Source organism: Poecilia mexicana, unplaced genomic scaffold (assembly GCF_051168715.1).
Source record: "Poecilia mexicana isolate PSO_F unplaced genomic scaffold, ASM5116871v1 scaffold_4, whole genome shotgun sequence".
NCBI classification, from domain to species: Eukaryota; Metazoa; Chordata; class Actinopteri; order Cyprinodontiformes; family Poeciliidae; genus Poecilia; species Poecilia mexicana.
This window is the reverse complement of record NW_028263373.1, coordinates 26,530,468-26,557,740: the sequence shown is the minus strand read 5'-3', so window position 1 is coordinate 26,557,740 and position 27,273 is coordinate 26,530,468. Positions and strand designations below refer to the sequence as shown.

At 38.2% G+C, this 27,273-nt stretch overlaps 1 long non-coding RNA gene across 3 annotated transcripts in view; it reads left to right on the top strand.

The window, feature by feature from the left end:
- The window catches only part of LOC106926409 (uncharacterized), a 106,786-nt gene that overhangs the window by 18,290 nt on the left and 61,223 nt on the right, over positions 1-27,273 (top strand). For 2 of the 3 annotated variants that reach the window (XR_015762775.1, XR_015762776.1), the window contains exon 3: positions 1,097-1,181. This is a non-coding gene — a long non-coding RNA (uncharacterized LOC106926409). Of the gene's footprint in view, positions 1-1,096; positions 1,182-2,845; positions 3,414-27,273 lie in introns of those variants that run through there. The other variant, XR_015762777.1, reaches the window with a different exon arrangement.

Sequence of the window (27,273 nt, the reverse complement as noted above, 5' to 3'; positions counted from 1 at the left end):
CTGCTGGAGAGAAACCTTCCGCCCCTCCTCTTTTTATCCCCTTCATTGATTCCAAAATCAAGAGGCAAATGACTCCCAGGACATTTAAGCGCACTCGGTCCTCCTCCTCGCCAGCCAAAGAGGTTGCATCGAGTCTTTTGTCCGAACCTCTGACCTACTGTTCCTCTGCAGATAATCGCCAGCGGCCCCGCCGACGCGGGACTCGCTTCCACCTAGACTGACTTAAACAATTTGTGTCTTGTTAGGAGCGTGTCGGCGTGTCATTTACGGTAGTAAACGAGGAGGGGTGATGGGTGGTGAGAGGAGAAAGCTGAAAAGACTGTGATGAAGACAAGAGGAGGACAGGTCAAATGGCAAGCTGCATCTTTAACTTGGCGGCTATTGATTTTAGATCCCCCTCTCCTTTTCCCCCACGGGAGACACAGTTAGCTACTCTGCATGAGTGTGTGAGGGTAACAGTCAGTAACGCTTTGGGTGCATCAGGTGAACAACCTGCCCTATTCAAAACAATGCTGCAGGTTATTAATTCAGACAATGAAATTCTCCCAATAAATAAAATGAGATTTCAAGAAGATGTTCTTATCTGCAATTTTGATTGCATTATTGTCAGAATAGGTTAAAGATTAGTTTTTTAGAAAAAGAACCATGCTTTTTCCAGGAAAATTATGTAGTAAGAAAACACTGATCTAATCTTAACATTTTGTACCATGTTTTTTTTCATATTGCTGTTAATAATGGACATCCATTAAACATTTTATTCAAAAATACTTTATTGATCCCAAAGGCAAATTAAATGTTCCAACTCGTATTAATTCAAATTCTTCAGAATCAATGTAGATAGTGATGACTTTTGGGAGGAAAGATCTCCTGTAGCAGCCTGTATTACAACAAATTTGAAAAAGCCTCTGACTAAAGACACTAAGATAGTCTCATGATGAGGATGCTCAAGGTTGTCTGTAATTTTCTTGATTTTTGTGTAAAAGTGTTTTGACTGTGTATTCTGATAAAAATGTGTCAAAATGACATTGTGCTGCTGTGGATCCATAAAATACATTATGTTTTATTATCTCATTTTCTTCTGTTTTTAATTCTTAAGGATCACCTTAACTCCTCTGAATGAATGATCAAGAATCTATACACAGTCTGTGAATGCTGCAACTCCAAGCCCTCATCTTTTAAAGGTGAGCGAGTCTTTGTCATTGCAGACAGAGTGTATGCATAGTGTGACATTAGGAAAAGCTGTAATCTAGTCATTTCTTTCAGACTTGGCACTTGTGTAAATATGCAAGTGATTCATTATGAAAAATGTATGTGCTGTTTCTGAGCTGTGACATTTAAACTACTGATGTTTTTTGTTAAAAAAAAAAAATCCATGACATCCAGATTTAGCCAGAGATCACACCATGCATTGTGTCACAGAAAACTCTACATGCATTACTTAAAGATGTTTTTATACAACTTGGAAAAGTAATGCAGATACCCAACAGTGAAAAGGAGTATTGGATAATTGCTTCACCCATTGCACATATTTTATTTTGTTGCGTACGCAGTAGCATCAAGTGCATAAAATGAAGAGCTACAGATGAGTTAGTAATCATCAAATAAACATATTAATTCACATACAGTGATGTTAGTTTGTTGATGTTCTTTTAGTAACAGAATAGTTGCAGAAACAGAATAGATTTTGTGGAGAAACATGGCATAGAACCATAAACAAAGGGAAAAAACATGCTAAGCTAAGCTAACAAAGCTCTGATTTTCTTGCCAAAATATTTCCACCAACCTTGCTTTCAGTTTTTTTCTGAACAAAACAAAAACTTAATTTCTTAATAAACCTTAGTGTGTATTTACAGTGCCTATATAAAGTATTCATCCCCTTCTTGCACTTTGAATTGCCTTGTTGCTGAAAATGTGCTATATAAATAAAATTACCTTACCTTCTAACACGAACAAAATGCAACTTTCTTGACAATACAATTACCATAAAAACCCTTCAAGATCAAAGTGGAAACTGGTTTCTACAAAATAATGAAAATTACATAAAATGATTTATCATAACTTAAATTACTGCATTATATAGGCTTTGTGTGGATAGGTCTCAGTAAGACTTCCACATCTGGATGCTGCAATTTTACCCTAATTCTTTGCAGAACTGTTCTGTCAGGTTGTCGAGGATCGGCCTTTTTCAGGTCCAGCATCAAAATTCTCACTCAGTTCAGACTCACAAAACAATCTAGTCTGAATTGCTGCAAGTGTGTCACTAGCATATGGAAACATAGAATGAAGGTTTTGTGCTTTGAGAAATGTTTGGAAAGAGAACGTCTTCTTAGAATTTCCCGTCGTTGCGGTTCTGGTTGTGCTCCGGTCAGAGAGGTTTGTATAAACCTTAACGTATCTCTGCGATCTTCATTTCATGAACCGGGACCTTTGTGGTCGTTTACTTCATTATTAAATTAGATGTGATTGAAACAGTGCGAAAGTGGTTCATTGAAATGACATATTGAATCAGAGATGAAAAACATTTTAAAATGCGTACCTTTCATTTACCACCAATTCACTATTATACGTTGAAGAGGTCAAAGAGAAATGCCTGCACAAGTGCAAACAATGTATTGAGTGTAGTAAATAAAGCATTAAATACCTCCCTGCAAAATAATAAGAAAAAAAGAAAGGTTTGTTGAAGTAAGCAATAAAGCATTGAAAATGATGCATTTAATGGAAAATATATTACCATTTGAAATGGACTCAGCTGTTGTCTGTTAATTAGATGTCCTTGAGAGATAGAGGTTGCCTTCAAAAGCAACAATAGCTCTTTTCAACATGTTTCTATGGCTTTGCTACTTAGGCCGCCCCTTCCAGACTGTTCAAGGCAACCACGAGCCCATCTCCGGACCGCTCCTTTTATTGTCTCCATCATTTTATATCATTTAGAGTCACTCTCATTCTTATCTAGATATTTCAATTACATGGCTTCTTTGCCACAATGTAATTTATTGAATCACTGGTTTGCGGAGTATTATTGGTCTGCTATGTTTCTGGGAAGGTTTCGCTGAGCACAGAAACTGCTGTTTTTTTTGTTGTTTTTTTTTCCATGGAAGGAAATGAAGCTGATATTTTTCTATGGTTCAATAACTCCATTTTTTTTTAAATCACTAACATTGTTTGTGATAAAAAACAATACAATTCTGCACATACACCATGTCTATCTTTTTAACTAAACATCCAAATTTATAATATGGACTGTTGGGAAAATATGTTAAAAATATTAAAGTTGTTAATGTGCAAAATTTACAGATGTAAAGAGTAACATGGAACATGTAAGAGTCCTTACAACTGACAGGTGCTACCCATCACTGTACTTATATTGTATTGTACTGTATAACCTCAGTAAAAGTTACAAAGTTCAATGACAAGTTTGGTTTGAGTCCCTGTCTGTTTGTGCAGCCGACCGCTCAGCAAATTAACTATGATTATTTTTAAAGTGAAATTAACTAAATAAAAGCAATATTAGGCTAACATTAGGAGTGCACAGGTTGTTATGTAAAGTGTGAGGATCAGTAATGTACTGTAACATAGTCTGGTGTTGTGTAACGGCATACTGTCACTATACCCAGCATGCAGGGTATAGTGTAGCATAATTTGTAATTAGTTTACATCAACCGGTGTTATTATGGCTGTTAATTTTGACCTTATAGAGGAATAACAAACTGAAAAAATGTATGTGTGCCATATTACTTGAACTATTTGAAAGTAACATCAGCTGATGAACACTAAATTTACAGTAAACAAGTTAAGTTTGATATCTTATATTTTCCCACCAGTGACAATAGCAGCAATATAGAAAACACTCTTCCATGTGTAATATTATTTAGTGTGTATTTTTTAAATGTTGTTTTAAATATTTATGTATATTTTTTTAATCATGCTAGCTTGGTGCTCTTGGGGGACCCCTGGTGGTGTGGGGGCCCTAAGCAGCTGCTTAACCCTGATAGCAGCGTATAGTAAACTCTTGCATAGTATAATCTACCTTAGTAGAGCAGAGTATATTATAGTATATTATTCAATGTTCTGTTATACCATAGAATAACATATCCTGCATAGTTGCAATACTCAGCCTTGTATATTATAGTCTGTAGTGCATTGTACAATAGTTCAGTTTACAGTACCACACTATACCAGAGAATTACAGTAAATTACACTGTAGTTAAGTTTTTCTCGAATTAAAACTGTCCTAAGAAAATAAGTACAGTCCTAATAAGGGATGTTTAAAAAAAAAAATCACATTAACGTAGTAAGCAGGAAAAACGAGCTGACAGTAAGCAGGTTACCTATTTGAGCTTGTGTAAATCTCTTTATTCCCTGGCCGTACATTTTGCCGGGATGTTTGCCGTTTGCATCAAGAACTAACTTTCCACCGGCGGAGTAGTGAGAGGAGAGACTTGATGCAGCAGTCTGGTGTGGATAAGAGGTTTCCCTTCCCAGAATCAGTAGTGCACAGAGCAGGTTAACAGTGTTGCGCCCAGGGAGATGAAAAAGCATAAATTAAAGTGCTCCCTCAAGGAGAGGAGGAGGAGAGGGGGGTGTGGGGGGGTGCTGCTGGGTTACCGAGGCATTATCAGTGCTGGGTGAGGAGCACACAGAGCTCAGTTTCATCCTCATGTTCTTTGTTAACACAAAGGGGGTCACCTCCATGTGAAAAGGGAAATATAATAACGCCAAGACCCTCGCACAATGGCAGACCGCTGACAAATTCTCACCTAATTCTGCCTTTACGGTCGCCGTGCCCAAACTTTGGCTCCTTTTCAGGAGGGGCGTCCAGGCTACAGCGATATAGTTAAAAAAAAAAAAAAAGAAGAAAGAATACAATATGTTCACTGATGAAAAATAAAGGACAAAAAAATAAAATAACACAAGCACACACATGCTCACTTGAGAAATGTTTTAATTATATACAAAAGAATGCAGCTAATAAAGGAGGGAATTAAGGCAAACGCTCTGAGCGATTGTGGGAAATTGGCCAAAAGGAAATGAGTTGCCTCACAACCTCTCTTTCTCTCTCTCTCTTTCTCTGTGTCTCTCTCTCTCTCTGCCATTAAAAAGCCTGCAACTTCAAGCAGTTTTTTAATCAGCTAAAAAACATATGTGGCTTTGCAGCTAAGACAGCTTGCCCAGGCGCTGATAAATGCCTATCACTAATTTGCATATGGTAGAAGCTACACTTTAATCAGAACCTCTAATCCCTGACGGTATTAATGTTTTTTTTTTCTTCTCTCTCTCCCTCCTCATATAGTATCATGTTTGCTAATTCCAAAGTGATCAGCTCCTTGTATGCGTCTCTTTTTTTGTGCAGGCATAATGGCCGAGTTGAGAACTTCTGTTATCCTACTTTGGCACATAATTAGGACTACAAAGGGGGACAAATCGCGCTGAATGGGAACTCACAAAGAAGCGCTCCTTTCTTCAACCCCCGTCTCCTTCTTCCGCCGAGCTCTCGTTAACGGTCGTGTCACTTCACACACGGCCGCCGAAAACGGAGGGGGGGGGGATTTTTGCAGCTAAATCTTGACTACATGGCAGCGCTTAAGAGTTCAGGCCCAGACACACAGAGAGAGAGAGAGAGAAAGAGAGAGAGAGAAAAAAAATCAAAATTTACCATGTAATTAAAATGTCTGTCACCCGTCGGCGGGTTTAGAGGTTGGAGTTTCTCCTAAAAGTGGCACTCCAGGCTGAGAAGTATTCCCTCTTAATTACTTTGCTAAGCACCTTGCAGGGTACATATGTTTGACCTTATTTTCAGCTCTCATAAATATCTCATCTGCCGCAGCTACACAAATCTATTTTCTTTACTTAAGAAAAAGGCACAAAAAGTTATAGATTTCTTTTATTTTTGCTTCTTCTTTTGTTATGTTAAACATTTTCAAATAACAGAAAAAAATGCCCTTAATAAAAACAATGACCTCATTAACGCGGCGCACCTGGGAAGTAATTGTGAGGAAGTAATCGGCCCTTTAACCTAATAACTGGTTGTGTCCCCTCCCTTTGCGAAGTGTTTGTAAAAACCGATAAGTCTTCGACATCACTGTGGAGGAACTTCTGGCCCAGAAATAGTTTATGTCAGCCTGGTCGGAGGGCGTTGGGGCGTCAACAGCAGCAAGCATCTCACTCGGATTTAAGGATAAACTTTGACCGGGCCACTCCAAAACCTCCGTTTTGTTTGTTTTAAGCCACGAAGAGTAGAATCAGATCAATGTCCTTCTCCCAAAAAAACACAAACAAAAAAACCCACTACTTGAGTTTAAGGTCATGAACTGATGGCCAAACAGCAGGAGAGCTGAATTCATGGATCTATCAATAATGACGACTTGACCTGACCGCCCCGGATTGTCACCTTACCACCTCCATGTTTGATCAAAGGATGGTGATGATGATCTCTCTAGGAAGTTCATCTTTGATCTTGTAAGTTCATAGAATATTTTCCCAAAATTTATGGCGATCATCAAGTTTTTAATGTGAAACCGATTTTTTGGTTGCCATTGATAAGCAGTGGTTTTTGCCTTTTCAACTCTCTGTAAATGCAATTTTTAACCAGTTTCTTTCACTGCCACAGACACAAAAGGAAAAGAAGAACAAAATCTAAATTTATCAAGGATTTTTGGTCTAGTTTCTAGTGCAAATATCTTGGTACTCTTGAAATAAGACAAACCAACTTATAAGTAACTTCTCAGCAAGATACAGAAGCTTGTTTAAAATCAATAAATCAATGTAAAAGTACTTAGGCAGATTATTTCACTTATAGAAAATGTTCTTCTTATAAGTGTTTTTCCAGCCAATGGAGGTAATACTTTCTCTTCAATATTAAGGAATTATTGACCTAAAACTATGTAAGCTTATAACTATGTCTAGTTGAGACGTTTGTTAGTTTCAAAGTGTGTTAAAATATTTTCTCTAGAAATTAGACCAAAAATACGTGGGAAAATTTTGGTTTTTTGGTTCATTGATTAACTTTGACCACAACTGAGGCAAGTGAGGTTTGCAGTGCTTTAGATTTCGTTCTGCAGTCTGAACTAGACCTCCTGGATGAGTCATCAACGAGCTTATGGAGTAGTTTTGGTTGGCAGGGCCCTCCTGCAAAACAGCAGAGCTGTTCCATGTATTTATTTATTTATTTATTTATTTATTTTCATTTTTGTGTCACAGCTCTCTCTCTACACTGAAAAAAGAAAACAGGTGCTCCAACTTAAATATATTATGGTAATGGGTCACAAGAAATCAGATTAAGTTTCTCCAAATAAATGTATTAAGTTTGTCATGTTAGACAAACATAAATAACTTAATTTGAATCCATGTGACAAATTAATACTGTATCTACTAAGTTGGAAGGTCATTTTCTTTTTTCAATGTATGCCACACTTGAGTCCCACAGCCTTTGAAATTGCTTTTCAACCGAATTCCAGATTGATATTTGTATATAAAAGGTAACGATTTGGTTTCTAATCTGTTCCTGAATTTTTGTAGAATGCGGCATAATGTGTGGCTTTTTCTGATCCTTTGGCCTACTTCATGTTGTCAAATAGGTTCTATTCAAGTGATTTCTTGATTCCATTAATCAGTGACTAAATCACTGCAAAAATAATGATTTTATTATTTTCAGTTTAGAGAAAAAAAAAATTTCCACACTAAAACATATCAGTTTGGACAGCTATTACCTCTTATAAATTAAATTTTCATTTGAAAACTATATTTTCTATTTACACAGTGTATATTTTGTCTGACATTAAAATCTCTTTGCTTTTAAATGTGACAAAAAGCAAACACAGAAGAAATCACTTTGTCACGGCACTGTAGTTCTTTTTTCTTTTTTTCTTTTTTTATTTTTAAGGACTGCGGCCTTAAGTTTGGGTCATGACGCTGAAAGAGGGGAATTAAAAATGAAAGGAAAAAGAAATGGAACGTCTACTAGGTACACGCGACAGCTGATTTATACAATTCATTTGGGCCATTACTTTTCATTAAAGATCAAATGAAATGGGTACTTACTTACTAAGAGGCCTTTGGGGAGCTGAATTGCAGAGAAGAAAGAAGATTAAACTTTACATTCAGCCCCAAATTTAATTCAGAAGTAATCAATCGCATAATGGGCCAGCAACTGTAGCCGGGGTGATTGAAATGAAATTACCATATTTTTAATCTTAATTTTCCACACTGTTTATCTGACACTGTCAATATAAAATACAAACAGATAATGAAATAGCATTATATTGACACTACAATCATCTCTTGAGCAGCCCTCTGTGATTAAACCGCTGGAATGTTTGATTACATTTTGTTGGCTGACATTACAAATGACATGGATGCTTCGCCGAGACTTGCTGCCGGCTGGAAAATGAGCCTATCCATCAAGGACTCCTGGCAGCTTCTCCCCTTCCAGTCGATGGCTACTGCCAACGGTCTGGGCACCCTTCTGTCAAGCCGTTTAGCACCCGAGGAGAGGGGAGGGAGGCCGCTGTGGTCGGGCTGTTCGGGGGGAGAAGAGAGAGGTTGAAAAAGATGGAAGGAAAGGGGAGATGGAGGGGGGTCGAGACGAGTGATTCACGGCCCCTTTGCTCCGCTAATGATACAAAAGCAAAGGAGCCACACAGAAGGAGAGAGAAAAATGTCTCAGGCAACATATCGCCCATGCAGGTGTCTCCTGGCGTACCATAAAGGGACCATAAAGTCCTCACAATGCAAGGCCCACAGTCTGCAAATCAACAGCCAAACTGCCGCCCTGGATTAGGTCGGCTCCGCAGTCATCAAGGCCTGTCCGCTCCCGTACGCGGTGCTGTGAATACCCTAATTACTTTTTAAGAGGCTTCATCAATTATTGGAAATTTTCGAGGAAGTTCAATGACGCTCGAAATACTTTTTTGCTTGTTTTCTTGGTACCTACTTGAACACTTAGCAGATGATTTTGGGGGAATGTTTAACTCCATGAATATTTATGGAGCTTTATGACCGTTGGACTTTACAACATGCAACCCGCAAACATACACAGCACATGTACTGCTGTGATGGGAACTAGCTGGTGCTTCAGACAATAATGTAAAGTGTTCTGCTAAAGTAGTCACACCCTGTAAACGTCATAAAATGCTGCTACCTCACAAATGCATCTCTAAAGCGGAAATATTATGTAAAATAGACTTTTTTGAGCTTTTTGTCATGTTATATTTCCTCATAAAAACATACCTGCAGTGTTGCCTTAATTCTTTAATGCATGTTTGAGAAATCCTTTAATCTCCTTGGAAACCATTCAGCTGGGCAAAACACCTGGGTTGACTTATCTCCGCCTTCGAGATGCAGTTCCTAGTCTGGACTGCAGTTTCCAAACTTCTGAGCATCTGCATTACACAGCGCGACTCCCCCACTCAGCCAGACGCAATTAGCAAACACCTGGTGGAACTGCACATCTGCTGAGCTCCCATGTAAACAGAGTGCAATGCTGGTAAAACACAAAACGGTTAATAGAGGAGCCATGTTGTGATGACTTCTTGAAGGCAGAGTTTCATAAAGAGCAACTTCTTAAAGAGACAAAGGTCCAATTTCAATGTGTTAAATTACAAAGTCAAATTTCTTTTAAGTCATATTTGATGTATACCGCATTTTTATAACAACTGAAAGTAACATAGTCACTTGACTGCTATAAAATGGCACTATGTGCCTGGAAAACACATAATACTGCCCCTTTGCTGTACTGTATTTGAGTTTTTGTGTAATAGATGAGCAGAAAGAAGCAGATGATTGCAATGTGGATGGAAAGATGTTTTCAAAGGTCTGAAGGTTTGATTTCAGGCAATACTTTTTAGAATCACCCTTTGCTTCTATTAAAGCAGAAAATCTTTTTAAATATCATTTTGGCCAGGTTTGCACATGTGTTCACTGAAATTTCTGTCTATTCTTCCCCGCAGATTATCTTAAGCTCAAATTGTATGAAGAGTATCTGTGAACATCAATTTCCTGTTTTTGGGGTTTTTTTCATTCCCTTTTCTTTAACCCTCAGTTTTCAAGTTGGTGCCTCACACTTTTTTAGCACATTTGAGTCTGAATCTGCTTTGATTCAAAGCATTCTGTTGTAGATTCTGTTGTAGGTCTGACGTTATATCAGACATATGAAATTAAAGAAAAACTCAAAGCCATATTTCTTTCCATCTCAGGTCAGTGAAACCAAAAGAAACACTAGTTTGTTTTTTTTTGTTTTTTTTTACCCGCTCGTTCCTTGAAGCTAATCTCTCACATAAACAGAGAGGGTGTCTGCTGTGTGCATCCATCACATGTTTCTTGTGTTGAACTGTGGGAACTCGGCTAATCTAGCCAACCACCTGTAGAGGTGGCACAGCATTCTCAGTGGAGATGAAGTGCCAACCCCAGGAAGTGTTCTTATCCTCCGCTTGAGTTTGTGTTAATGTTGTGGAAGCCTTTGAAATGTTTACAGAGGGATTTATTCACACCGATAGATATCCCACATCAACACCGAAAGGACATTTTTCCCCTTTTTTAATGACAAGCCAACACTGTCACATAAACACAAAGTTGCGTGATATAAATTCGAGGCAAAGCATCTATCGCGACTGAAGGACGGCGACACTGGTTGACGTCCTCTTTTCAACACATCGAACCTTGAGCATGAATGAGGCTCATACCAGAATACAGCTACCACTGTCACCAATATTATTGCTGATGAATATAAATGTCAGTACTGTGAAGTGTAAGGCATGGTATTTGTAAGTTATCAGATTTATTCAACCACTATTGCAGATTCCATTTAATATTGTCAGAAGGGGGGGAGGTTTCCTTTCATGTAGAAGCATTGATTTATGGAGATGTATCAAAATGTTTCTTTTTTTGGAAATTTATGGTAAACACTTGCCTCACAGATACACTACAACACAACTAAACTTAACACAAAAGAAAAGGCTAATTACATCTATCGCAGCAGTGTTGTTTATCAAGAGTCCTACAGAATAATGCGCTGCGGCGGCACATTAGAAGCGACGGATTGTAGTATTTGTGTCATCAGTGGTATCAGCGGTCCTGAAGGTCAGACTGATAAGGCTGAGGATTTCTACCTTCGGATTGCATTGTGCGCCGACCTTCAGACCCCCCCCGTAGTCGATCAAACCGGTATAACAGCTGCTCCACCACAGGACAGCCAGGTTCAGAGAGATGGGGAATAAGGAAGGATCAGTGCTTAGGCTGGAACCTGGTGAGGCGAAGCCAGACAACATGGGGAATTATTTAGGTCGGACAGCCACAAAAAGAAGACTGGCTGCCCCTGTAACTTTGTGCAATATCGTTCTGATGCCATGTCCAAACATCTCACTGGCCTCTTATGTGCTTTTCATTTAAGTTTCTATTTTATAATTTGGTTAACAACCTTTATTAGACATAAAACAAATATACATTAGGTTCTTCAAAAATTGTGTCGTACAATTGTCAGCAAATGACATTGGTGTGACTCCTGGTGTCCAAGGTGCACCAAGGCTTTAAAAAGCTATACATTCAAAAGTTCAAAACATTCAATCATAGTGTTCCTATGATTCAAAGTTGTTTTAGGCTATATTTACATGTGACCGCTAACTGGAAACTGCCCTTATTTTCAGAATATTGATTGTGAAATTCCTTGTTTAGATCAATCAACCAATCAATTTTATTTATTAAGCACCCTTCATACTAAAAGCAGCTCAAAGTGCTGTACAGATCAATAGAAACAAACAGACACAAACTATTACAAACCCCAATCCAACATGGATAAACAGACAACTGTATGGAAAATGCGCAGACTAAGCAGAAATGATGGCAGAAATGGCACCGCCGAGGCGTCTGGAATCCACCTGGTTGTAAACAGTAACCCTTCTAAATCTCCCATGAACAAAGTGTTTGTGCAACATACATCTTATCTTATCAGAAATGGTATTAAACTGAACAGGTTAACGTAACACAATGCTAGTGCTAATACTAGTGGCAGAAGTTTCATTTTTCTGGTGTATGGAGGGTAGCATAGCTCTCTGCTGCACCTCTCTAACTTTTTGCTAAGAATAAAGTTAGCTAGCCAGTCAGCTAGCTAAAAACGGCTTCAAACACTTTTACCTTGCTTACAACATAGACATCTCTGTTTATTCGAAATGCAATTTTAAATAAATTTAAGTAAATACTTTGAAATTAAAGGGTTTATATTAGAAATGAATTTTTTTTAACTGTAAACACATATTTTTATATTCCATTTTCATATCCCACCTGAGATCCAGACCGTAGAACTCCTAATTGGAGTTTGCTGGTGCAACAAATGACTAAATATATTTGATGTAATGAACAACCCTTAGTTGGTCACAGTAGGTTGTCTCATATACTGAGCCTTGTTTTTCTGGATGTTTCCTCCTGTTTAGTCTGAGTTGTTCCTTTCTGCTGTCGCCCCATGCTTACTCAGGTGGAATTGCTGCAAAAACCAGACTTTGAATGAATTGTATGGATTTATGTAAAGTGCACTGAGATCAAATTTATTTTGTTGCTGTATAAATAAGGTGAACTTAATTAAATGAATTGTTAGAGCATGTAATGCCATAATGTGAAATCATGGAATTTTCACAGTTATCCTCTTAAAATCTCATCCATATCCATACAAACATGATGTAACAAGAGCATAAATACAAATGATTTATAGGTGTGTATATCCGGCTAAATGAAGAAAAAATTTCAAATGCAGGGAAATCAGTTGGTTGATCAACAGTCATTGAATCCATTTTCTGAAAATGATATGTTCTTTTGAGTGTTGACTACCCAATCGATGAATACATAATCACAATACAATACTTTGACCTTTTAGAATTCTGCACCTAAAACTTGATCAAAGTATTAAAAAGTAAAACTACTTCTAGAACTAAGGCTAAACAATATTTAGCTAATAACAACTAATAAAAACTGTCAAATACACTTTAACAACTAATTTAAACTTAGACAAACAAAGAGTCACAACTAAATAAAACTAAGCTGTAATGACAAACCTAGAACTATCACGACCCTGGAGCAGAGCAAACTAGTCATACCTATAGCTACAACAAGTGTCTCATGTTATTCAATTATTATACTGTAGTTGCTAGGCTAGGTAGGGTGTTCTTTTTTCTCCTATAGTACTCACATTTGTTTAAATAGTTTTAATTTTTGACACTAATTAATTAAAACACTTTCTCTTTTATGCCATCAGTTTGTGAACATTCCATTTTGACAGAAACGGCTATTAAAATGAGATGTCCTGTTTTTTTTGTTTTTTTTTTCTCATTAAAGTATGATAGTGTATTAGGATGGTACTGTACATGCACCAAATACTGAAATATCCCTGGTTAATTTGTAATTAGCAGGTCTGTTAAAGCTACGTCAGTGATTCCTGTGAGATAATGTGTGACGAAATAAATACAAACTGCCACAATTTTCTCTCTACAAATTCAATCTGCCATGGAACACAAAAATAAATGGATTCATCAATAGCTTTGTGAAGATCGATTTGAAACTATTTATAGGATGAATAGGAGATAAACCCCCCGGAATTTAAATCCGATTTGCAAATTGAGGTCTCGTTCCTCCGTTGTTTCTAGTAAGTGTTCGCACGGTTCACCGTGCTTCCTACTTCCTGTGATTTCAGGCAGAGATGAGGCTGATAACTAGTACCTTGCAACAATAGCGTCACATCTGTTCGCCATTCTTAATGATCTTTCTTTCACATTTGAAGAAGCCGCTCCTCATCACAGAAACGCGTTGCGTGTCATGATCGTTTAGGAAAGACTAATAGGGATGGGAGAATGAGAAATACAAGTGGAGAAGAACTCTGTCAGAGGAGTTTGATTTATTGCACAAGTTCAGATGTTGCTGCAATTAGATTAGGTTCACTAAAGTGATGCATGTCTCACTTCATGTTTTTCACAAGGAGCCTCAAAGTTATTTTTTTAAATTTCCATTTTAGGATTAGGGTCCTCCAGGAATCTCTCAGTCAAGCAGGCAGCTTCACACAGACCATAAACACACTTTATTTTCTTCTGTGAGGTTAAATCATTTGTAATATGCTGGTCTAGACTTTAGATGGAGCTTAAAAAGGCAGTAGCCCAGGACCCCGAGTTTTGAGGAGGGTAGGGGAATTTCATATATCTGCATGTTTTGCAAACATTGTAGTTCAACTAAAACTCAGGCCCAAATTAGGTGACATGTTTTAATATCTTCATATAAGCAATATTGAAGTATTGGAAAATTATGAAATTAAAGTCAAATTCTTTGGGAACAACATGCAGTCAAAGCACACTGCCCTGCACGTTTTAGGCATTCCCCTGCTTCAGCACACATGATTTCAGTCAATGGCTGATTAAGAGGGTTTTGCTGAATTGCAATTGTCTCAGTGGAATGTATCAAAGCAGGGGAACATCTAAAACATGCAGGTCACTGTGCTTTGAGGACCAGGGTTGGAAAACAATGGCCTAGAGCAGAGGTTCCCAAACTGTGGGGCGCGCCCCCTAGGGTGTCATTGAAGGGGTGGGGGGGTGGGGGGGGGGGGCGGGAAGCCGTCTGGATGAAAAAAAAAACAAAACATGAACACTGTATGCGCTGGGTTTTTACCTTAGAATGACCAACTCTGTTATTCCTATGTCAATTTGATACAGTAGAGGCTTCCACACTTCCCATATCTGTGTCCTCTGTCACTTTTATCAGCAGTTAAAACTGTTTAATCCGTTGTTAACATGTTGTAACCTGTTTTTCCGAGCCGCCTTTAAACGCAACATGAGCGCTACGGCGCTGGGTTTACACCTGTGAAGGTGACCTGCTGCTGCTGTGTGGAGCTACTTGTGTGTTAGAATCATGGCAGCAAACCAGCAAAACGCAAAGAACCTTTCACAGTTTTTCCCTCCAAACTAACCGACTGAGTTGAGTAAAGCTGTTGGATGCAGGTAATGTTAGCTAAAAGATGACTAGCCAATATCAATACAGAACCTTAAGCTTAACAAGTACCTTATAGGCTACCGATGTTGGTGTCTATTTTCAGCTACATACATTCATTTTGCCCCCAAAAAAGTCGTAAATTTTAAATGTGCATGTGATGAAAATGGGATGCAGGGCTTTGCTGTTAATTGTAAACACTACAACAACTAGATAACAAGGTCCAAGGTTATCACATTTCACAGGTCAGGAAAAAGTCTGAATTAAAAAGAAATAGCGAGGGAGAGGGCAGTAGGTCAGTTATGCTAGCTTGACTTTGACATCTTTAACATGTAAATATGCTGCGAGAAAAAGGCAACCAACACACCCACTCTATGACAAATCATCAGGAGAGACGGTTTTTAAATCAGCTAATCAACCGCCTCTGCTTCCAGATGATCACTTATTAATAATCGAAAAATAAACATCAAGCCTGAAAACATACTGCTGCGACAGACAACATCCTGCTTTTTTGTGTGGGAAATGTGTGGGTGTTTTATGGTGTTGAATCCTGATAGACTTGTGGAGCTGTAGTCAGTCAGTTGCTACAGCAACAAATCTGTAAAATAGCTGACACAGAGAGAGACAAAAAAAATTTATTTCAGTTCATGTTAGCAGAATCATTTTGCCTTGGCAATACTGCAATGGATGGCAAGTAAAAGAATAAGCTTTTTGCTCTGTAAGCTTGTGTGGATGGGCAAAATTTCCGGTTGTAATTTGCATCAGTAAAATAATTTTTCCTTAGTGGAGAGGGAGCCAAAACTGGCTCCAGCCCAGGGGCCGACATCCTTTTAAATCAGGCCCTGGTAACGTAGAGCCATGTCTTTAACTCTATTGCAGATGGATTTCTAAAGTTTTTTTTTTTATCTAATTCTGCAAAATGTCTTCTTCTCTCATCCTTCATGGTTTGTTGAAGGGTATTGATTTTCTGCCGCCCGTCTTTATATATCAAAAATATTCCTCTCATGCCACACAGAGAAATTTGGTCTTGTTCTGAAAGTTTAACTTCACTTCTCAATGTCATTGTTGTGACTAGCAATACCAGAATCGTCTGCTATTTATTTTTGATAACTGTCCCTCCACCTGCACTCAGTCTCTAAACCACAACCAGCCAACCAACCACCTGTTCCAAAACACCTGTGTCCAATAAATACAATAAGGTGTGTTGGAGGCAAACACACCTTCTGTAGAAGTAAAGATGGTGGAACAGTTTTGCTGCGCAAAGGTATTTAGCATTTTGAGACATTACAGCTAATTTCATTCGGATTTTATGTGTTAACACAACTGCATAAAGGGAAAGAAAAATGGTGCATCATCATGGAGGCGTACAGAAAGCATTTTATCACCTTCCTAAAATAATGATTAAGTCATTTCCCCCCCACCCCCCAAAAGATAATTAAGGCTAAAAAATAAAACGTAAAAAAAAAAAAAATCACCCTTGACAAAAAATGACTTGGGTCATTATATTAGTAAGGTGATGATATGGAAGAAGGTTCTCCTGTCATATTAAACCAGATTTAAATTGTTTGGATCGAAGCGCATTCGTGTGAAAATGGCATAGTCAAAGTCCAAATTTTGGCCCAACTGAGACTTTGGAAAATTGCTGTTCACACACACACTCTTAAGTAAAAAACAGAAAATAAAAAAATTGTAGTACATTTAGATATAACTCATAAATCATTTTCCAAAAGAAGATAACAGGCAAATAATAAGAAAAAAGAAAGTACCTCCTTTTTTTAGATGTGCTTTAGCTGCAGTCAAAAGTGGTTCTGGAAAGTGAATGCCAACACATGCCACACTTTTCAGAATTGTATTTGTAAAAATGCAGATGGAAACTTTATTTGTAATCAGGGTAAAATTATCACCTGCAAAAATTGAGTACAATACAAAGTATTCATCTTTTTAAACCAAGCTTTTATAATGTTTTCACTGATTGTTGCACCCAAATCAACTTTTTCAAATTTATTGAACTTGACTAAATTAATCGGATGTTTTGAAAGAAAGTGATGCAAACCCTGCTCTTATACTGAGAATACATTTGTTCAGTTGAACCAAAGAAAAAGTAAAAACCTGGAATAAACTTCCAGAAAAACGACCAAACAGCTGAAACACTGAGTTCCTTTAGATGAAGACTAAAACCCCACCTATTTCTTTTGCTTTTGAGCCATAGTGACTGCAACACTAACCCATATATTTACATGTTGATGATGTTAATGATGGCACTTGACAAAATCTAATGTCTATTTTCATATCTGTTGACTGTATGGTGTTTGTTAACGTTTTCACGATGTAAGGCTCTTTGAACTGACTTCCTGAACTCGTCTCACGCTTCGCACCGTCAACCACGTCAGGGACAGAATCCCACAAAGTTCTGAAGCCTTTCTCATATATACGGTCATGTTTACATGACTGCCCAAGCTTATTTAAGAGTAAACATTTTTATTTTTTAATTTTTTTTTACCAAACCCGTATAATAAGGAGGAATATGGGGGTCATCTATATTTTAAAGGAACTCTACATTTTTCGTATAAAAGTGGCATCCAGCGATTGTAAGAGCGTAACACCTAACTTGACTCTTGATGATAAGGTCAGACATCAGCACTGTGGGTCAGAACCATTCATTCAATCCTTCACCCTCCACCAGTCCTCTTATATAAATGATCTTTTAAAATATCTTCACATCGAAACCTTTTCTGAACCGTTGCAACCTGGTAATGGCAGCTGGCTTTGAACCCGTCACCTCCACAGCATCTCAGAAATATGTAATTCCCTCATCATTTCACATCTTTGACACGCTGCAGCCTCTTCCTACATCCACTTGATGCTGTGCAACCCTTGCCCCTTGGTGTTCGCATCTCTTCAGTCTGTTTTACCCTTTTAGAAATCTTTTACTTTAGACCACAAAAAACAGCCTTGCTGAAATGTACTTTTGCCTTTACGTTTATTTTTTTATTTTTTATTTTTTGCATTGCACTTGAATGTAATTCTACATTCATTCAAGGGAAGTATGGCTTTTCTCCTCAGTCCGTTGTCATTTTGTGCCTTCGTACAATGGAGTCAAAAGGCTTTAACCGCCTTCTCCTCCTTAAAGGTGTCTTTTGTTTGTTTTTTTGGTTACACTTTAATGTTTGAGATCTTTAAACAAATTTTAATATCAGACATCCAAAGCATGCATAAAATGCAGTTTTCAAATAATTCTCATTCCTCCGTTGGAAAAGCCTTCAAAGTCAACCTGATCCTGTGCCAAATATCATGCCATATTTGCTAAAGGGGTGGTATTATATGTTTTCCAGGCACATAATACCAATTTATATAAAATATTTTTTGCTTAGATATATGGATGTACTAAAATTCAAGGATTTTAGTTTTTCTTTTGAGCAGCGTTTCAGATCCATGTCTTGAAAGATGCTATACAAATACCGTCTTACATACCTACTCATTTACTCATTGGCAAGGTGAATGCAAACTTGTACCTCACTGGACTGAAATAGATTTTGTAGCAATGAATTTTATATTGTGTCTCAAAGTGTTAAGAAATCAAAATCAATATATTTCTGTTCTGTGAATGCGGCCTTTGTTTCTTTCATCAAGACTCAATTCAGCCCAAGGACCAAAATAATGTATTACAGGGTCTTGAATTAACATTGCTTGCAGCGTCATTCAACCATTGAAACTGTATAATATGAGAAGAACTGAATCAACTGAAAGGATGAAACACGATGACACAGGTCATCCTTCAGCGCGGCTCACATCATGTTTGTCCTGATGCAGTTGATGTTTTTCTTTTTCATTTTTTTCCAACAGTTTGCTGAAAGCAGCCTAATATAATTTTTCCTTTGCTTACAAAGAAAAATTCATCACTTTTTAGACAGGTTCTGTTCACTGCAAACAGACAAGGACGTTGTGTTTCAAATAAAGAAGACTTTGTTAGTCCTATATAAGTAATGGTTTAAAATAATAAAACGGAACATTCTTCACACTAAGCACATTAATCTTATACCTGTAGAGCACACCATTGTAATAATCATATTTTTTGACAACAGTCAGGGTAATTGCTTCAATATAAAAATTAATTATAATCATGTTAGTTAAATTTGTTTTACATCCTTGTGTTTAGACCGTTCACAGAAATAGTTAATCTATCAGGCATTTAACAGAGTATTTTCTGGTAGACAGTTTTTTAATGGTGACAACTCTGAATTGTAGTTGATTATTTTGACAGATTACAATTCACACCCCTGACCTATTGGTGCAGACATTTTCAATTTTACAAACAGAGTATGTCTTGGAGGTATCTACGTCTCACAAATCTGGTAGCTGGCATGTTGAAAAGTTACGGACAGGCGGTTTTGGAGAGCGTCTAGTTCAACTAAATCAAGTGTTTGTGTTCAGAGAACACGTCAATTGGAGAAATGTTCCCTGATTTCAAAACTTTGGCTAAAATGGTGCTTGTAATTCCAGTCTACATTGTGGCAGTGGAGCACAGATTCATCCACCAGATCAACATTGAAACCGTGAGATATTTGATTACCCACAATTCAGGTCCATGCTAACCAACAGGAAATAGCAAAGCAGTACGCATTCAGACAATGTATAATTTAACTACTTAGTTTAATTGTTCACATTTAATTCCTGGGCCAACAGTATTTGTCACTGCAGAAAAAAACATCCACACATTCATCTGGTTGATGTGTGATCGTTCTTTGTAGATCCTCTGTTCAGCTTGTTGAATATTTTTTAAATTGATTGAAAATTTAATGCAACTGAATGTCATCTTTTTAAAAACGGATGATAAAAATAAAAGTAGATTATGATGGATTTTTTTTTTTTTTTGACCCAGTCAGTCTTAATGACTGTGAACAAAAAAGTCCAGGACAGCCTCTGAGTTCATAACTAGACTGACAACGTATTTCCCAGTTGAATTCCAGCTAGATTTATCTGCTCTCATTTAGAGCACAATCAACTCATGTTGAGCCAAGATGAGTTGTTTTAGAGAAAACAACTCATTTGATTCAGGTTCTCATGTGGCCTTAGCATGAGTGGGGAAAGTGTTAACTTATGCAGCAAAACATTGAAAGTGTATGATGCAAAAATTCATCTATTTGCCTCATTTAGTAATTCTGAAAAACTAGCAGGCTAACATTATTCTAGTATTGTCGCAGTAAACAATATTGTTTCAGCTCATGCCTAATAATTCTACATCCCCCCGCATTGTTTTCTAACTTATTCCACATATTTTCCAACTTAATGTGAAGCACAAATTTTACTCAGATGTCAAACTTTACCATTGTTTTTGTAAAGAAACATTAGCAAGCTAGGACTAGCACAAAGACGAGAGCACTGTTCAACTCTTATTGTGACCCAACAAAGCAGCCTGCGCGACTGTCGAAGCTCATTGTGGATAAAAGTCAAAGTTGCACTCCAACCGTTTTGTCAGAATTCCAGCGTTAAATAAAAAAAACAAAAAAAAAACAAACAAGGCAGAGCTAGCTGAGGGACGGCAGCCGCCGAGGAATCACGCCACCTGTTGGAGGACAATGTGGCTTTTACATAAAAGTGAGACAGTCCTCCCCTGCTCCCTCCTCATTTTGTCAAGGCGTAACCTTTCCCCCCGCAACCCCCCCTCCTCCCCCCCGGTCGCCCCCTTCAAAATGCAGCAACTCTTTCCAATTGAGCTGTTGTTGCTGCCATTGCTATTGGCTTTCAATAAGGCACAGGGTTATCAAAGAGTGAAGGAGAAATTGCCTTGGCTCTGCCGTAGCCCTGATTGCGCTATCAGAGCCGTCAGGGAGGTTCTTTATAAAGGGAGGGCACGGGGGAGAGCGAGGTGGCGGCTGGCGTTGCCCCCTTGATAAATCAGCGCGTCGCTGGCAGCCGCCGCTTAGTGCAGCCAGGCAGCAACCGAGCGCTGCAGTTCAGGGTCGCTACTTGGCAAGCCCCCCTCTCAAACGGGGCGGGGGGCTGTCTGCACCCGACCGCAGACCGCGTCGCTCCCACCGCTGCCCTTGTCGAGGTTTGTTTGTTTATCCGTGACCCCCCCTCCAGAACCCCGCCATCCCCCCCCACCCACTCACAGCTAACAATATTGTTTCAGACCATGCCAAATTATTCTGCCCCCCTGTTCTCTTTATTCTAACTTATTCCACACATTTTCCAACTTCACATGTTAAATTAGAAAACTGTTTGAATTCGAAACATGCATCCACTTTGTTTCCATTATTTCCGTGTTTGTCCCGCCGAACAACAAAGCAAATTTAGGCAAATAAAAAGTATTAATACTCACAGGGAAAAAGGGACAAAAGCTTCTATTTTTCGTTTTAATTTGTATTTGGCAAGTTTGATTTTATGACATAAAGAGCATGATTCTGCTTATGAAGATAGAATTTTAGGTTTTCACAACATGGAGAGATTCATATGCATTCTAATATGTCCAAAGATGAAGAACTGTGATGGAAAATAGACTGAGAAACTTTTACAAGAACTAAAAACCATAAGATTCGAATATCTGTATTCACATTATAAACATACATGTTCTTTTTTTGTTGTGTATTATGTAACAAAGGAAAATACAAATCACACACACACATTTTAAAAAAATGTTTAATATATAACTTCAAAAAACATGTATGGACAATGATGTTGTAAATGATTAAAGAGAAGCTCATATTTAAACAGTAAAATAACCTTTTAAAAGAAAAAAAAAGAAAATCCTGCCATATGGGAGAGAAATTATGCCACCGTTAACATTTCTCATAAATTTATCCCCTTCATCTCCAATTGGATGCTGGAGTTTATAACCCCTAATAAAACTCCTGATTTGTTGTGCGCTCGAGTGTTTGCTTGATAAGGCTGCAGCACAATCATCACTTTCGGGACCTGCACCTCCCACCCCGCCTCCCTCTGGTCCCCCATGGCCGTTTCTCTACTTGTCTTCCAAAGAAAGCTCAGTTTTAATAGTCCAAGCTGATAAAAATTAAATGGAATTAAACGACCAGAGAATGGGGATGACTGTGGAGAGGGGCAGAAAAAAATATATTACATACATATAATTTGACCTTCTCTATTCCAGGTGCAGTGGGGTTAATGCAAATCTTCAATGCTGCAGCTTTAGATTGCCATTAGTGTTCAATTACACTCAGTTAAACAGGCAGCACCATTGCCTCTCCGGTTTGATTTAGGTAATGATTAATTTCCGATCTATACTGTCGCGCTTCAGCCTTCTAATTTCCACTGCCACCAGGAATAGGTTTGATGTTGCACAAGTCCTCAAATTTTCTAATTGGATGGACACGAATATAGAGGTACATGCCATTAAGAGTGTGTGGCTTCAGCGCCGGGACCGTGACGTCATCAAGAGACCAACACATCAATAGCGCCGCGACTGTTAAGAAATCACACAGTCTAACTTGTGTAAATTGTCGCGTTAAAATATGCATTGGCCCATCTACGCTTACACTTAATGTAAGAGAGATGTCTCGTTCAGCCGTTTTCAGCAGAGCTCTGCTTGATATGCGTTAAAGAGAAATTGAAACGTTTTACTTGTGTGTGTTAGGTGTGTATGTGTGGCCTCCCAGGGTGTAGATGTAAAACCAAAAAACTGGACCTGGATTTAAAAAAATCAAATAAATTCTGCTTTTTAATAACTATATAAAGTAGGAGTTCTGATGCACAAAATATTTTAAATTACTTTGTGCATCAGAGCACTTTCCACTTTATACTTTTGGCCCATATGACAAAATGCTTGGACAAAACTGTACTAAAATCGTAGTGGTGAACGTTAATACCTAAGAAGCTCTGAACACACAACAGCCACCTGGCTAAAAGTTAGCTTTCTTAGCTTACTTTGCTAGGTAGCTGGACATGGGGGAATTCCTGTCCTGTTTCTTACTGAATCTAGGCAGGACTCAAACATTTTCAAAAAAAAAACCTCTCTTTGCCAGTTGTAATTTCACCAAGTGCAGCTATTTTTAAAACTTTAATGACTGAAAGATTATTTTCAAATCAAAGTAAATGACTAAACGGCATTGCTGACAGTTTACTGTCAAATTTGCTCACTTTTTTTTGTGCTTTGTGACAGGGTTCTCTTATGACTTGGACAAACAAAAAAAATGACTGCCCAAGGCCAGAGATCACTTTAGTGAAATTTATTTAGTTTTTCTTCAGGTGAACAAAGATGTCCCAGGCAGGTTAAAATCAGACAAAGAGCAGTACCTTCAGTGTAAGAGTCCATCACCTTCCATGTGACTTCTCAGGAGTCTAGCCACAGACTGCCTCCCTGTGGCGCAGAGCCCTGCTTTTAAAGCCACAGGCTCCGCCCACAGAAAGCCCAAACAAGCAAACAAAAAACAATTACTTCTAACTCAAGTAAACTCTTAAAGGATACAAAATAATAATAATAATAATAATAATAATAATAATAATAATAATAATAAAGAGAAAAAAATAAACTTGTAATCAAAAATACCATACTTAATTTAATAGAAAACACTCAGTACTCAGGACATCATTACGTCATCACATGACTCCCTCCTGGGGCGCCACAATCCGGAAATAACCCTGCTTGAAAACAAAACCGGGAAAATGTTTGGAAGTGAAAACAGGTTAGGATGGATATGCTAACTGAAGCAGGAACACCGCGTGTGCACCCACGATGAACCGCGTCAGTTTAAGCTGCAACAGAAGTTAGTTAGCGATTGTGTGTATGTGTGTGCGGGTGTGCTCACAAGTTGACACTCACTTTTAATTAAGTCCCAGCTCGTGACGGCTCCTCCGTCACGAGCTGGGACAGTAATGTTAGCATGTTAACTAACAGTTTCATCCCTATAGGCATAGACATCAATACGTAGACGCCTCATGGAGCGTTGAGTCCTACGTAACAGCGTCGGCCATCTTCTATGTGGCAGCAGGGCGATCGGAGCTCCTTAAGTCCTGTGCTGTGTGGACTTATTTCAACCGTTTTACGAAACAAACTGGATTCATTGGCATTACCTTTAACAGGTAAGGATGAAAGATCAGAATTACTTGACTTTGCAGCCAGAAATTAGCTTCTAATCAACTGAAAAATATTTCCTATGTAGCTAAATTGGCCCGAAGTAACCGCTGATTGTTAGCGTAGCAGCTAACGTTTTCACACTGTGTTCTAATGACAGAGCTGATGAGAAACCGCTGTTAGAGGAGAAGTTCATTAAAAACCAGAGGATTTGGTGAGGAAAGATCAGTGAGGATCAGAGCTGGAGCTGCTGTTCTTCAGTCTGTTTCCCAGCTCAGCTTCACCATGTCGGTATTTAGCTATAAAGATGCTACGAGTCAGAGCCCAACATGCTGAAAATGTCTTTTTTTCTGAATGTGAAGGAAACTTATGTATTTTCTATTATACTTTTGGATAATTTCTCTTTTATCCTTGGCTTTAGTCTGTGAACCAGGACGTCTCAGAAGTCATTGAGTTCTCCCAGTGTGACCAGCAGACTGAAGCCCTGCCTGTGGCCAGTGTTCCCAGTATAATAAATAAATGTTTTATTCTTTCACTTTTTGTGTATTTTTAAATATCTCAATCTGAAGTATTAGTGTATTAATACAGCTTATGTAATGAAATAAAAATAATTTACTCTATTAGAATTATTTTCACTATCAATAGCAGAGTTGGCATACTACTGTTGACTCTAATAAATATTTTTTCTCTGGAAAAATGTAAGAAAAATATGTAGTTTAATGTTTGACAGACTGATTTATAAATCAAAAGTCATTTCTCAATAATGTATAAAAATAAATACAAGAAAAAAATTAGTTTCTTGTCTTGAAACGTTAAATGTACATTAAATTATGGAATTATGTAAATATGTTCTTTAATTAAACAATGTAAAAGTATGTCTGTTCATCAATGTCAATATAAAAATTATAATAATTATTTCTATCAAATAAAAACATTGTGCTCTTTATTCAAAAATACACCAAAACAATTAAATCACATTAAAAGTTAGAAACTCTGTCTTTAGTCACTTCTTTGATTACCAAATATATTAGTGTATGTGAGAAAATGTGTCAATGACAGGTATTAACTTGAAATACTTTGTAGAACGGCACTTTGTGAAGTTCGGTCCATTCTCTTGTATTAGCTTACTGGCACATATTTCACATTCAATATGGCGGACGCTGTTGCGTATCGCAGCAACGGGCCGACCCGCTCCATGAGGCGTCTACGTATTCATGTCTATGCCTATATGTACATATGTTTCATGTGGGTTTTGTTGAGAAAATAAATTTGAAATAAGCTAGTTTTAAAACCTAACATGTCTTGATTCAAATGGCCTAAATTGTGGTTTTAAATCAGTAACTTATTCTGGCCTATTGACCTTTATTTTACCTGTAGTTACAGCAGATGGTTTGCTAGGATCATTTGAACTGCCTTTTGTCTGTGAGAAAACAATACAGTGGAAGTTGTAGCTTTTCACACTCATCTGTGAAAAGCCGTAAACACAGCAGGGGTTTAGGCTTCAGAGAGAGGGTCAGAGACAGCTCCTGGTTGGAGGAGCAAAGGTACGCCTTATTTGAATAAATTAAATACAAGAGGATAAAACTTTCTACACAGAAGTAACAAATCAGATTTGCTCTTGCAATTCTCCAAAGATGTCTTTGGACGTCTTTCTTTCCATTTATGTTAGGTAAATGAATGTATGTCTCCGTTGTTCTGCAGTTTCTGGTGTAAGTTTGTGCATTGTCTTACTTCTAAGTTTATGCATTGTCTTATATTGGATTAAACTCTGTAATTCTGTGACGTCAACACGCATTGTTGTTTCCTTGTGCCTACACGTGGCCCGCCGAGAGGACCTGGGATCTAAAGGAAGAGAGAGCCAGACTTTTTCTAAAGTTAACCTATTTTTAGGAATTTCTTCCTTAACAGTTTCAACAAGTGACAGTGAGTCTTTCTAAAAGAAGTGGTTAGCATGCTAGCGGTCAGGTCTGTGTCCAGCCCCACAGTTACCCGCGCCGCCGCCTCCTCCTCCTCTTGAGCATTGAAGCAAGGGGACGCGTGCGGGTTGGGGGACTTTTGTGTGTGCAGTGTGGGGGGCCGCAGATGCCATTCCCCAGAGACACAGCGGAGGTTAATGATCTCTCAGCCCCCGCTAAAATAAATAAATCATTTCCAGGCAGAAGCCTGCATAAATCTTCACTCAAACGGCGATTTGCTGGAGCAAGCACCACCAGTTGCTAATGACTGTGTTTTTTTTCCCTCCACCTCTCTTGATTGCCCAAGGGGATAAACTGTGACACAGATGAGTTCCTTCCCTCACCTCCCTCTGTTTGTCTCTCTCTCTCACACACACACGCACACACACACTGTTTGTGGCTATTCTAATTCGCAGAGTTTCGTCAGGGGACATTAGGCGGCTGACAAGCGTCTGGTTTGGACGGGGGGTGCATTTGTAGTGACAGTGGTAGTTGTTTCATGTTTCAGCTGAGCTGATAGCGGGAGACGTGTGCGGCGTGGCTGCTGCCAAACCTCACTCAATCTCTTTCATGTCCTCCACGTCTACGCTCTCCTCAACGTAAACACAGAGGATGACTGCATGCCAACAAGTTTCTTAGACTAACATTGTGTAATCTTTGCACTCTTTAGCATTTTAATGCTACGTTTCCAAGACTCTACGATGACGGGGAGAAGGTGGGGTTTGCTGTGGGTGATGTGGATTTAAAATTTTATCACTATATTTTGTATTGCGATAATGATAGAAGTGATTAATCATTATTAATTACTTCTTTTTTAGGTATGGCTGTGGCTGCAAGGCACAAATACGCTTTTGTAGGACACAAGTCACATGAAGAAGTGTAATCTGTATCACTAAGCTGCTCACAGCTGCATTTAATCACATTTTCAAATTTATTTATACTTTCATTTGAGCAAACAGTGGGGAAAAACGAATTATCCCGACATGTGGACAATTTTGGGGGGTTGTAAGCATTATTAATAGGAATTTACTGTGACAACAATAAATGAAAATGAATAAATTTAATGGGCATTTATTAATTAATACACTAATTAATTAATAAATGCCCAGCCTTACTGTGGCATGACATCATCGGTCCAATCAACACCAGATGACTCTTTCTAGTTCTGTACATCATAACATCATATACTTCTCCTAATTTACTCAATTCCACCAAATCAACATTCAGTTATTTGTTCTTCATATTAATGTTAATCTATTAAGATGGTACAGTGGTGGAAAAAGGCGAAGTTGACTGTAATGTCAGCGTGTGAGTTCAGTCTCTTTGATCTCCTTAGTTCAA